Raw genomic sequence first — 11,703 nt, 5'->3', positions numbered from 1 at the left:
GAATTTCAAAGATCATTGAATTTAGAGTCAGAAGGGACACTAGATATCAACTCCTGTTCTTTGGAAGAAAAAAAAAGCCCTCTTTCCTAGCTTCAGCAGAGAATGCTTTTATTTTCTAGGCAATATAAGTAAGATGGTCACAAATCATATTGAAGGAAAAATTCCCCATTGGAAACTACAGAATTCTGTGTTGAACACTGGACTTAGATAGATCCAAATATGATGCCAGGTTATCTTAAGTATGTTCTGCAGAAAAAAGAATCTCCTCCCAGATGGAATGTCCCACCCAGATTTTTCCCACATTGTTTTTGTTATTGTGGCTTTTCTCAAAGGTTTCAACTACTGCCGCAGTTTCAAGGTCTTATCTTGCTGCTCCACCTCCCCTCCATGTGTTGGTTGCCCTCCATGTTCAATTATTTGTGCACATTCATCTGTTTAGCTCCTGCTCAGTGCACATTTCTTCACTCCACATCTTTCCTATAGATCTTAAAACCCCTCTCCCTTGACCCAGGGTGTCTGTGGCAGCAAAGCTCAATCACTCAGCCTCTGCTGTTGTGTGTCCCATAGCCTTTTCTGGGGATGAAGTCTGTGGTCCCTCCTGGCTCCCCATCTCCATCTGACTGGCTTGCTGTCTCTCTGAATGTGGGATGAAGTATAACCAAGGCTGTCACTCTATTCAAAAGGAGGGCATTGCTTACTCTCTTGAGTTTTTCTGTTATTTCTTAGGTGGAGCTAGAGCTCCCATTTCATTTTAAAATAACTTTTCTTAAAAAGGAACATATACTGATCCACTTAATGCATTTACCAGTTCATTTCACTTTTGTTCCAATAATTATTTCTAACAATCTAAAGGAGCCTGTATTGGCTGCTCAGAAGGAAGTGTGTGTGCAGTGAAAGCTGTCTTTGGGAGTAAATAAAGAGCTGAGGATCTCTGAGGAACTCTGTGACCACACAGCCTCAGCTCACCACTTAGCAGCTCCAGGCTGCATCTGAGGCTGGAAGAGATCATGCGCTCATCTGCATGCTCGTTTGCCCATGTTTGAGGGGTACACATTTTCACAGGGCTCCTCTCTGATTCTGATTCTTTTTTTCTCTGTGATCCCCCTCAGTGTTTGATCTGGGAATAATTTGAAAATGAATGAGAAAAGCAGCAAGGCAAGTAGGTGTTTCTTTTTCCTTCTTTCCCCTTCACTCTCTTGTTCTCTACTCTCTTTATCTTCACCTTCTATTATGTCTCAACTTCCTCTGTTCAAAACAGAAGGCTCTGTGCTGCCGTGAAAGCCCATCCCAGGAGGGCCGAGAGGGAGGCAGGGCACCAAGTGTGGAAAGTCATTTCACTGGCCTCACATTCGCAAAGGACTCAAACTCAGAAGTTCCCTCCCCAGGGTCTGAAAGAAGTGTGCTATACCTTCATTAAAAAAAAAAAAAAAAAAAAAAAAATCCTTAATTATTTTGCAAAGGGAACAATTTACTTTGTGAAATACAAATGTATACAATATATGAAACTTTTAAATTTCTTTTATATTTAATATAGTCCAAGCCCCTCGTCCCCCTAAAAAAGGGAAGGAAGACATGGGCAGAGACCAGCCCTTTCTCCACTCTGAGAGCCCTGGTTGTGGAGTAATGGGAGCAGGGAAGGATTGGCTGCCTCGGTGGTCCTCCTGCCTCCACCGTGACTGGCCTGGGACCTGGAATATGCCTTTCTGTGAGCCTTGCCATGCTCAAGATTCAGGTGGTAGACTGGAGGTCTTTATGGTCTCCTCCAGAGGCAGCAACTTTCCATGATTCTGACAGACCCTTTGAAGAAGGGATGTGTTTAAAGTTAGGGCTTCACACTCCAGATTTTCATGGAAAACCTGATGGTTTTCCCCTGCCTTCCCCTGGAGGTGCTTAGAGAGAAATCATTTGTCAAATATCACTTCGAGCAGCCAGGTTTAGCAAAATGGCTAAGTCAGGCTACCAGGAGTGAAGCCAAGCACGGGATGGAGACTTGACTAAATTCTCCAGCAGAGGCCTGGGAGACAAGGTCTTTTAAGAAGCATTGTCTGTATCAGGAATTGAAATAAGCTGGAGAGGCTGGTGAAAGCAGGATTTCTCATGACAAATGCAGATGTGATCAGCAGGGGGTTTGCGTACAGGAAGAATACAGAAGGAGGTCCTTGGAGAGGCATCCATCATACCCACAAATACTTCCTTAAAAGCTACCTTTAAATAATGGAAAATGCATGTTAATGTGTGTAGACAATGGAAGCCTGGTATAGACCTCCTATTGTACAGTATAATGGAGTAATAACTGAGCCTCACTGGCCATTGAGAGGTGAGATGTCTGCAGCGACTGAAGCTTACTGTGAAATCCCCGCTTGCTCCTCACTTTGTCCATCACAGCTATTGTGACAGTGAATAATTTCCCATTCCCCCTTCAGGGTTTCCCAATTCTAGACCTTTTGTACATTCAACGAGTTGTGGTTTCAACATTCTAGTAAGTCTTCCTTGCCATCAACATGAGTCAGATGGCATGCCCTGGAATCCAGGATGTGGAAGGTGAGCAGGTTCAAGCATGGGGTGTCGCAGTGGCTGGGTTGGTATCATCTGAAAAGCAAAATTTTGTGCAGCATATTCCAATAGAGTTTTTACTGATGCTCTTCTAAATTAAATTGTCCATCTAGAAATCCGAAGTCAAGACAAAATGTTGATGTTCCTGAGCAAGAGAGACTGATATAGTCTTTGTATCGCTGTGATCACACTTAGGAGAGTGTCTTGCCTGCTGGAAATCATGAACTGAACCAGAAGATATTCTGTGTTCCTTTTAAGGATGATGATTTAACCATTCAGCCCTGGTCTTTAAGCCCGCCAGTGCAGACAGAAGAGAAAACGATATTTATATGTTTCACTTATCTAGGGCTTACTATGTGGCAGGCACTTTACCCACTTTGTCCTCTTTATTCCCCCAAAGAACTGTGAGGCATACACAGATGTTCTCTCCATCTGGCAGGTGAGACTACTAAAAGTTTCTCATACAGCTGGTAAGGGGCAGAACCAGAATTCAGATTCTGGCCTGACTATAGAACATTTGCTCCAACCACCATACACTACCACCCCAACTTTGAATTCTGCTACTCCTTTAGAGAGAAAAAAAAAAAAAAAAAAAAGATGGAGAGTAAGAACAGAGGATTAGATCACCAGAGCCCAGGGTTGTAGTTGAGAACCCGCCTGCAATTCTACCTCTAGGATATCTGACAAGGAAATTAAATGGCTTATTGGTCACTTAAGGCTGTGAGTCAGTTCTTCAGGGAATTTGTTTTTGAGACGGATGCTCGTCAGGCCATCAGCCACTCTGAGTGGCACAGTCAAGTCTCTGAAGTCGCCAGATTAACTGTCCCTACTGGGCCTTCAGTGATGTAATAGCATCAGGCATCAGAAAAACATGTGGTCATCACCCATCCAGAATCAGTCCATGTGGAAGGAGAAGCGCTGAGTAGATCGGAAGAAGGAATTCTTGGGCAAAGGGCTGGTCTGGGTACCCATCAAAAACTGTGGCCTCTCTACCTTAAGATCCCTAAGAAGGGGTAGGATACCATCTGTTTGGCATAAGACTGAAGGCCAGGAGTCAGGTACTCGTATTTGTTCTCCCTTCCCAGTTCTGGAGTGTCTTATCAAGAGCTTCCATTCATGAAATCCACAGGAAAGTTTTACTCTTGTTCAAGAGCCACCAGTGGCTGCATGTAACTACTTCATTCATTGTGACATTGTGTTGGCTACTTGCCTGAGTGTACTTTTGGCTTCACATAGATCGTAAGGGGCTGGAGGGCAGGGGTCATTTCTTAAATTCTTTTGTAATCATTCTTCCCCAGTGCCTAATATTCATTCATTTAACAAATATTTACTGAGTGCCAATTCTGTGTCAGGCACTGAGTTTATAAAGCAGAATAAGGTTCGGTTCCAGTCAGTAGAGAGCTTCTATCTAAGACACATAGAAACTAAGTGGGATACACTGATTAGCATTTAAGTATATAGAGTTCTTATGGAGGAAAAATTTGTTTTGTATTATGCACAGAATGGATACTCAATGAAATGTTTGTTAGATGAATGGAATATATGCTTATGAAATACAAGTAATGAAAGATATGCCATCCTAAGGATTATTGTGGCAGAAAGTGTTCCTTTTGGGTAGAGGACAAAAGGTTGTGTGTTTGTATCCTACTTATCTTCTGCCTTATAAAATACTAAAATTGTAAGTTTAAAAGGGGCTTTATGTCATTTAATTGGAACCCCCCCAACATTTTTACCAAGGAGAAAACTAAGACCCAGAGAGGTTGCCTTGCCTCAGTTTACATCATCACAGCAGAAGCTGCATTTTCTCCTTCATCAGCTCTTTCTTTCAGACAATGTGAACTCAAAGGACCACAGGCTAATGCAGCATCCTTAATGACCCTAGTTATTGCCTTGATTGAGCTTTTCCTCATCAAAGCACAGCCCTTGTCGTAGGGAATTTCCAAAAAGCTGCCTGAGGCTGCTGATCAACAATTCATTTTTAGCATTTCTTTTTAAATCGCTCTAAGTCGTTGCACCTGGGTCACAGTGACAGCTGAGTAAGGGGGCTGAGCAGCAATGTTCGGGGCACCAGGTTGGTGAGCCCCTTCTGCCATGTATATGCATGAGCTCGCCATTTGCATAAAGTGAAAAAGCATCGCTCCCATTAATCACCGCATTCATCTTAATAATTAGTGGCAATAATGTTGAAGAGCGGTGGTCTCCACATCGATCTCCGAGGCACCATGGGCTATTTCTGTTGCAGATGAATGATCATCAAGACTGACAAGTTGATGTCTTTGGATCGACCACCCCAGTTCCACGTGCTTTACAGCCTGGCAGCTGGTCAGGAAGCTTGGGTGATCTGTGGGGCTAATGCTGTCCCTCTAACAAGGCCAGTAAAAAGGAGTGATGTGACACCTGGGAGGGGGCTTGAGAAAAAGTCCCTGACCACTTTAAGGGGCCCTCTTTCAGCCATATGCATAGTAAACTAGCCGTAACTGCAAAGCAAGAGGCTATTTGTCATAAAGATTATGACTCCATGGTTAAGCACTTGAAAGGCTACCACTTGCTCTCAGACCTTCTCCATAAAAGATTGGCTTGGGGTCTGTAATTTGCCAATACTTCTGGGTCAGGAGAAAGCCGTTTCAGATCAGAAATATAATAGAATGTTTTAAGACCAGTGGTACAGTGCCAGAAAGGATGGAAGTATTAATAATTTTCATGGGTTTTTTTTTTAAAAGGCCCTATCAGGTAAAAAAACAGAAGTCACAAAGGAATCCACTGGACGATTTGAAGAGAAACTACAAAGGACTTCATTAATATAAAAGGGAAGATTAGTCAGAGAACAAAAGAATAAGGAAGGAGGCAGGGAATGGAGAGAGGGAAGGAATTATAATAATGTGAGACAGGGAGACTGGTGGGTAAAAATTAGGGAGGAATTAAAACAAAGACTCCTCGACTTTCTAGATCCACAAGATCATCCTGGATATCTCCCCTCTGTGACAAGATGGAGAGTAAGTGTGAATGACAGGGAAATTCCAGTTTTAGATGTAAATGTTTAAAAAAATAACAATTAAATTTCTCCTGAGGTCTGGGTTGCAAAGCCATAAGCACAGTGTTAGGGTTGATTTGGGAAATTTGATAGTACTTTCTCTTTTGCTTTCTTAGCTTATATTCACTAGTAAAGGTTTGAAACTATCTTTGTGAACTCTTATTCTGCCTTCATTAGAAAATGAAGTTTACCCATTATCTACAAAAAAAAAAAAAAAATTTATAAAAAGCTCCTGAAGGGAGTGCGGATGTATCCAATGGCTGTTTGTTTTCTTAGGGATTTTTTAAAATATAACTGTTCTCTTCCCTCTCCCCAGCGACATAAAGTGAATCCTCTGCATTCCCTCCACTGCTTATTGGGTCTCTGCACTTCTACATTTTCTGTGAGAGGGTCAGCACATTGAATTTGGTCAGCATGTGCACCGCCTACTCAACTGTGGGACAAGATACATGACTTAAAACTGAGCACCTTGAGAATTTTTTTGTTGCTACATATCTTTTCCCCTCTTTGTAGCATTATCTGGTTTTGGTATCTAAAGAGAGGCTCTGTTACAGCTCTGTGCTGGGTTTTGGGGGGAAAGGAAGGGTCCAACTGTAAAACATCTAATAGACATACATGTGAATAAACACCAGGGCTGACACATCCTCCTAAGTGAAGTGCATGCAGATCGAGTCTTGCACAATCCTTTGAACCAATTCCCATTCCTTTTTGGAGATAAAGGTTGCTGAAAAGAAAGGGTTTCTTATCTATGGGTTTGGAAGCAGGTCAAGGATTCTGGGATGTGAACAATAGCATTCTTCAAGAGCCCTTACTGTGTTGTAGCAGGAAGGAAAAGGAGGTATGCTAAGTGATGGCAGAACCTGGTGTCTTTGACCCCAAGAATTACAGTGTCTGAGCCAACAAAGGAAGAACATGATGGGGGTCACTGGTCTGTCCATTTTGATCTTAGAGTGGGTTGACCTTCCTCAGCCAAAATGGCCACATCCCTAGGGTGTGGAGTGCTTGGCTTGCATCTTCTGGGTAAGCTGTGGGCATTTTGCAAGGCTAGATTTCCCCTTCGGACCCTCCTGTCCAGTGTGTCTTGCTGTGCCTAGCTCCATTGCCCTACCTTTCAGTGTCTGGGTGTACACGGGTGTTTTTAATTGGATTCTCTGAAATGCATTTCTGACACTGATTTGGTTACATTATATTCTATTCTGTTATCAAACAAATTTGCTGTCAAACAAAAGATCGATGTTATTGTAATGTCCTACTTGATGGATTAAATAGGGTATTATTCAACTCTTATTAAACAATCAAGAAAAACACACTGGGACATGCTTTCATTCGCAGCTGCTAACAAATACATTGCATGTGATCTGTGATTAAGAAACAAAGCAGGAGCAGTTATTTTCAGATTAATTAAACAAACAAGTAGGATTTAGGGACCAGGATTTTTAAAACCCAGTACAATTCTTTGAAACATGTTTGGAAAAGGACATAATTTACTTTAACTACACGAGTGAACACTTAAGAATATAAAATCTTTCAGTGACGCAATTCTGGATTAATTGCCCGGAACTATCGCAGCGCCATAAACAAAACCGTTCTAGGGATGGACCTTTCAGAGGATTTTTTTTTCCTTGTGAGTAAATGTCCATTTAGAGAGCTTTTCTAAATTTAGAAGCAATGTTCATCAATCATTTATAATAAGCACCAAGTAACTCCACTCAGCTGCCTGCCCGAGGTGCACCCCCCTTGTGGAGAGTGCTCCCCTCAGAGTGCTTGCATTGCTAGCCTGGCATTCACTCCATTACCAGGGCCTGACCTTTGTGTTTCTCAGACTTTGCTCTCAAGATGCCCAGAGAAAGCAAATATTAAATCAGTAGAAATCTCTCTCTTATCTCAGCCTGCCTGGCTCTATATTATCTTTAGCCCCCCACACCCCCACCCCCATCTCCCAGCTTTACATACAGTTGGCTACATTTTGGCTCCTTCTGTCTGATGCTATTTCCGCTAATGGCTGAAGAAATGGAACATTACACCATTTAACGTGTGTGGGTCACATTAATCACAGAAAATTCTTTTAATGTCTCAGAAGTAACTGTCAAACTGGACATACTGAATCTATTTAAACTAAAGCATGCCATTTTTTATCTACAGTGATCTTTAATTCCCATAAAAGGGTCAAGAAAATGTGATTAAGTGACAGTTTTAAAATGTACTATAATATTAAATAGCTTGATTAAGTGACAACTATAAAATGTAATACAATATTAAGTATCTGGCTATGTCCCAAAAGAACTTTAAAGTATTTTTGAACGGTTTGGGAATTCACTAACCCATAATGGGTTACTAAGGAATTTTTTTTTTTTTTTTTTTTTGGTGGGGACATAAAAATAGTTGAACTTAAAACACACACTAAAAAAAACAAAAACAACAACAAAAGCTTGCATCATTACAGATAACTTAGAATTGTAATCTCTCTTTGGTTAGAATTGTAGTCTCTCTTTAGAGCACCAAGGACTGGGCTTTTAGCAATAAGGAATGATCACTTTAGGATTCTGAATTTACCAGTGCTTGACTGGAATTGTAAGGCCTATAACACAAAGAATACAATCAAAAGTAATTGTGGCAGGGAAGCCTCATAACTGGATGGAAGGGCCACAGGCTAGTCAGTGACCTCTCAGGCTACCTCCAAAGGGGCTGATCATCACTCCCTGGGTGCCCAGCTTAGCTTGTATATTATATCTTGGCTCCTTTGGGGGGCATATTAGGAAATGCCAGCTTGGCTGAGCTCAAGTCCTCCAGCTAGCCAGTTCTCTCCAGTAGAATAAGCCGGTGGAGATGATGAAATATAAGATGGGGCCCATACAAGGATCCTTGCTATGCCTGGACTTTAATGGAGGCACTATCTGGGGGCTTATGGTGGAAGGGGACAGTTCTATGCAATGTCTAGGATAAAAGTTTGGGCCAGGTGCCCAGGTCAAATGAGTAAAGAAGTTTATGTCATTATTCAGATAGTTTAGTAACTCTTGGGCCCTGAATATTTGGTCATATCTTAGCTTGGGTTCCCCTAGAAAGCATAACTTGAGGCAAAGCCTTCTATGCTATGATGCTAGTAGAGGATTCAACCCTGGGGAGCAGGAGGGGAAAGGAGAGTGAGGCAGAGAGAGCCAATATGAGGATGTCTTATCTTATTGGCTGATACTGATTGCTTGATCTTGATTTTGTGGGACAGTCCCCCAGGAAACCATCTAAACTGCATAACCATATAGTCCATCTACAGGAAAAAGGGGAAAGACTTTATCAGCCAGCTCCCACGGGTCAAATGTTTTCTCCATTGTACCTCAACTCATCACTGCTGGTTGCATTTGGGTGGGTGCATGGCAGGCTCTTGAGGCATCCTGTACCTATATAGCAACAGGGAATTCCCAGAGCAGGAGGTGAGGTAGGTCAGGTGGAGACGATGTGATGTTAGTTGGAGCTCATGCAGAGCTGGTTCCTGCCGTGGCACCTGGAACAAGGAGAATCTGAAAGGGTCTGAAGTGGCACATAGGAGGGTCCCTATCCAGGTCAGAATCAGATAGAGACACTCTTCATGTAGTCAGGCTCACCAGAATATTTCCATATGTTGCTGCTGAAAGAACGTCAGTTGAATTTTGAAGTGTCTTCCTGGCTTCTGTCCCGAGTGTAAGCTCTTCTCTAAACTCAGGGAGATTCTGGGCTGGGTACCATGGACAAGTACAGTCTGCACCTCTAAAAATTTGTCAAGTAGATATTAAGTTTTGGTGATGGTTAGCAAGTGGCTGTGCCTAGAATTGCAGATATAGGCCACATGCCCCTTAAGAGCCTTCCAGTGTCCCGTCAAGAAAAGGGTTGATTCTGACTTTTAAGGACACTCTTCAAGAAAAAGATGGAAAACTGTGCTACATATCACTGCGAGTCCCACAGTGACAGAGACAAATGGCCATGACACATTTATGTAGGCTCACTCACTCTCAGGGTGATGTTGAAGCTTCATCTGGAAGATTTGCTCATCTGTCTAATAAATCAGCAAGGAAAGTTTCTCTGATATTTGCTTGGGACTTTCTTTCCTGTCTTCATTTCATTCCATTCCTCTAGTTGCTCACCCTCGTACCAAGCTACATAAATCTCTTCCCCTTCTTCTGCCCCTTTGTCAACCATTAGCCTGCTCCCCCTCTGTCATTGTTTCATCAGACCATAGATGTAACTCTTCTAATCTTCCCTGATAAATCAGGCTCTTGGAATCACTCCTTGTTGCTCTCTCAAACTCCCTGGAGTTGGGCTATAGGGCTCCGAGCGCTGGTGCAGACGTTTCTTTTATAATGGACCCTGAAAGCTTGTCAGCTGCAGATAATTAGGATCTCACTTCCCGCCATCGAGCTGCATATATCTTCCATGCAAAGAACCCCCATCACCTTCAAAAGAATTAACACATGCAGTGGAGATATACGAGGGGGCTGGGTGACCGGAGGATGGGGCCATCTCTTCTGAAGGCCAGAACTGCTTCATGTTTCCTGTGAGAGAGAGAGGCAAGCACTTTCTCTCAGGAGAACCTGACCCTTCTCACGCTATTTTATGGTAAAAATCTCATGCGTTGAGTCTGGATTGTGCAACACAGAGTAGTGAGCAGAATATCTTTGAAAGTAAATTATTTTGTAATAGTGTTCTGCCATTATGCTCTACCAAATTCTCTCTCTCCCCGTTGAGCTAAAATTTAGTTTTGTGATGAAAACTCAAGTATATTTTATGTGTAGTTTTTATGTTCTAACTCTGATGATAACTGGCCCATATCACTGTTAGATGTACTCTTCAGTTTTTTCTTTAATAATTGCTGAGAAATATCAGGGATGTAGCTTCAGGAATACTGGCTGGGCTGTCCAATGGATATGATCAGAACAGAGTGTCGGCCCCAAATGCAGCCTGGCACAGAGAAAATTCTTCTTAGCAAATGATCCATGAGACCTTAGGGCCTACCATGTTTAGAGGTGGGGATATTATTCAGAGGGGAGAGAGAAATCAAATAGGATGGACCTGAGACTCTCTCCCCACACTTCTATCAGAGCAGGTTTATTTTTGCCCACGCTATATATTCAGATTCCATGTAATTTTGTATTTTTAAAAAGATGGAATTAAGTTTGAAAACTTCTGATTCCATCACCTTGTCCATGAGGAAAGAGCCCCAGAGATGTTAAGGTCACATAGCTTGTTAGTGCTGTAAGCAAAAGGGAGAGTATAGGGACCCCCAACCCCTAGGTTTTTTTATCTTTTCCTACCACCGTGCTGCATCATAATCTTCATAATGTTCTTGAGTATTGTACTGGGATCATTAGGAAATAGGCCTATATTTGCCCAGGCTAATGTTCACGATAAAGTACTATTCGTGGTCTGAGACGCTCTCACTGACCTGTACATTTGGAGTGAATTTTCTGGTGGTGGGGACAGATGTGCACTGAGTCACCCTCACAATTGCCATCATCTGAGGTGATTGGTGAGTCTCAGGGGTGTGATCTTTGACCATGAATCTCAGCAAAAGGAACTAATGCCTTGAGGTAGAAGGCACAGTTTGGCCTAAGCCTCATCAGAGTTAACTACAGGCTAACTACAGAATTTTAGAGTTAGACTGGATCATAGCCATCCCCTAGCCAAACCCATTCCTTTTAAAGGGGAAGACAATGAGGCCGAGAAAAACCAAATGGTTTTCCCGCACAAAAGAGGAGCGGGTTCAGGATTGGTGGGCAATAGGCATTGATTCTTATGGGTATTGATTCTTGTTTCTTGGGTGAAGGGAGCTGGAGCTTGATTTGTCTGTTGTCTTTCTTCCCTTTCCACTGGGACCAGTCCAAGAAAGCGAGGTAGGTAAAGGTGTCTGCTTTGCAGACTGAAACTCCCTTTGGGCTAGCTGTTCCAAGGTATGGAGGGGAGAGCGAGGGGGGCATGTGGGAAGTTACCAGGTCTGTTTGTTTCTCAGCCCAGTCTGTGTCCCTCTGTGGGTCTTTTTTTTTTTTTTTTTATTTTGTTATATTTTTTTATTTTGTTATGTTAATCGCCATACATTACATCATTAGTCTTGGATGTAGTGTTCCATGATTCATTGTTTGCATATAACACCCAGT

Source organism: Zalophus californianus, chromosome 8, assembly GCF_009762305.2.
Source record: "Zalophus californianus isolate mZalCal1 chromosome 8, mZalCal1.pri.v2, whole genome shotgun sequence".
Lineage (NCBI taxonomy): Eukaryota > Metazoa > Chordata > Mammalia > Carnivora > Otariidae > Zalophus > Zalophus californianus.
The sequence above is the reverse complement of the archived record's forward strand: the minus strand, read 5'-3'. Positions refer to the sequence as shown.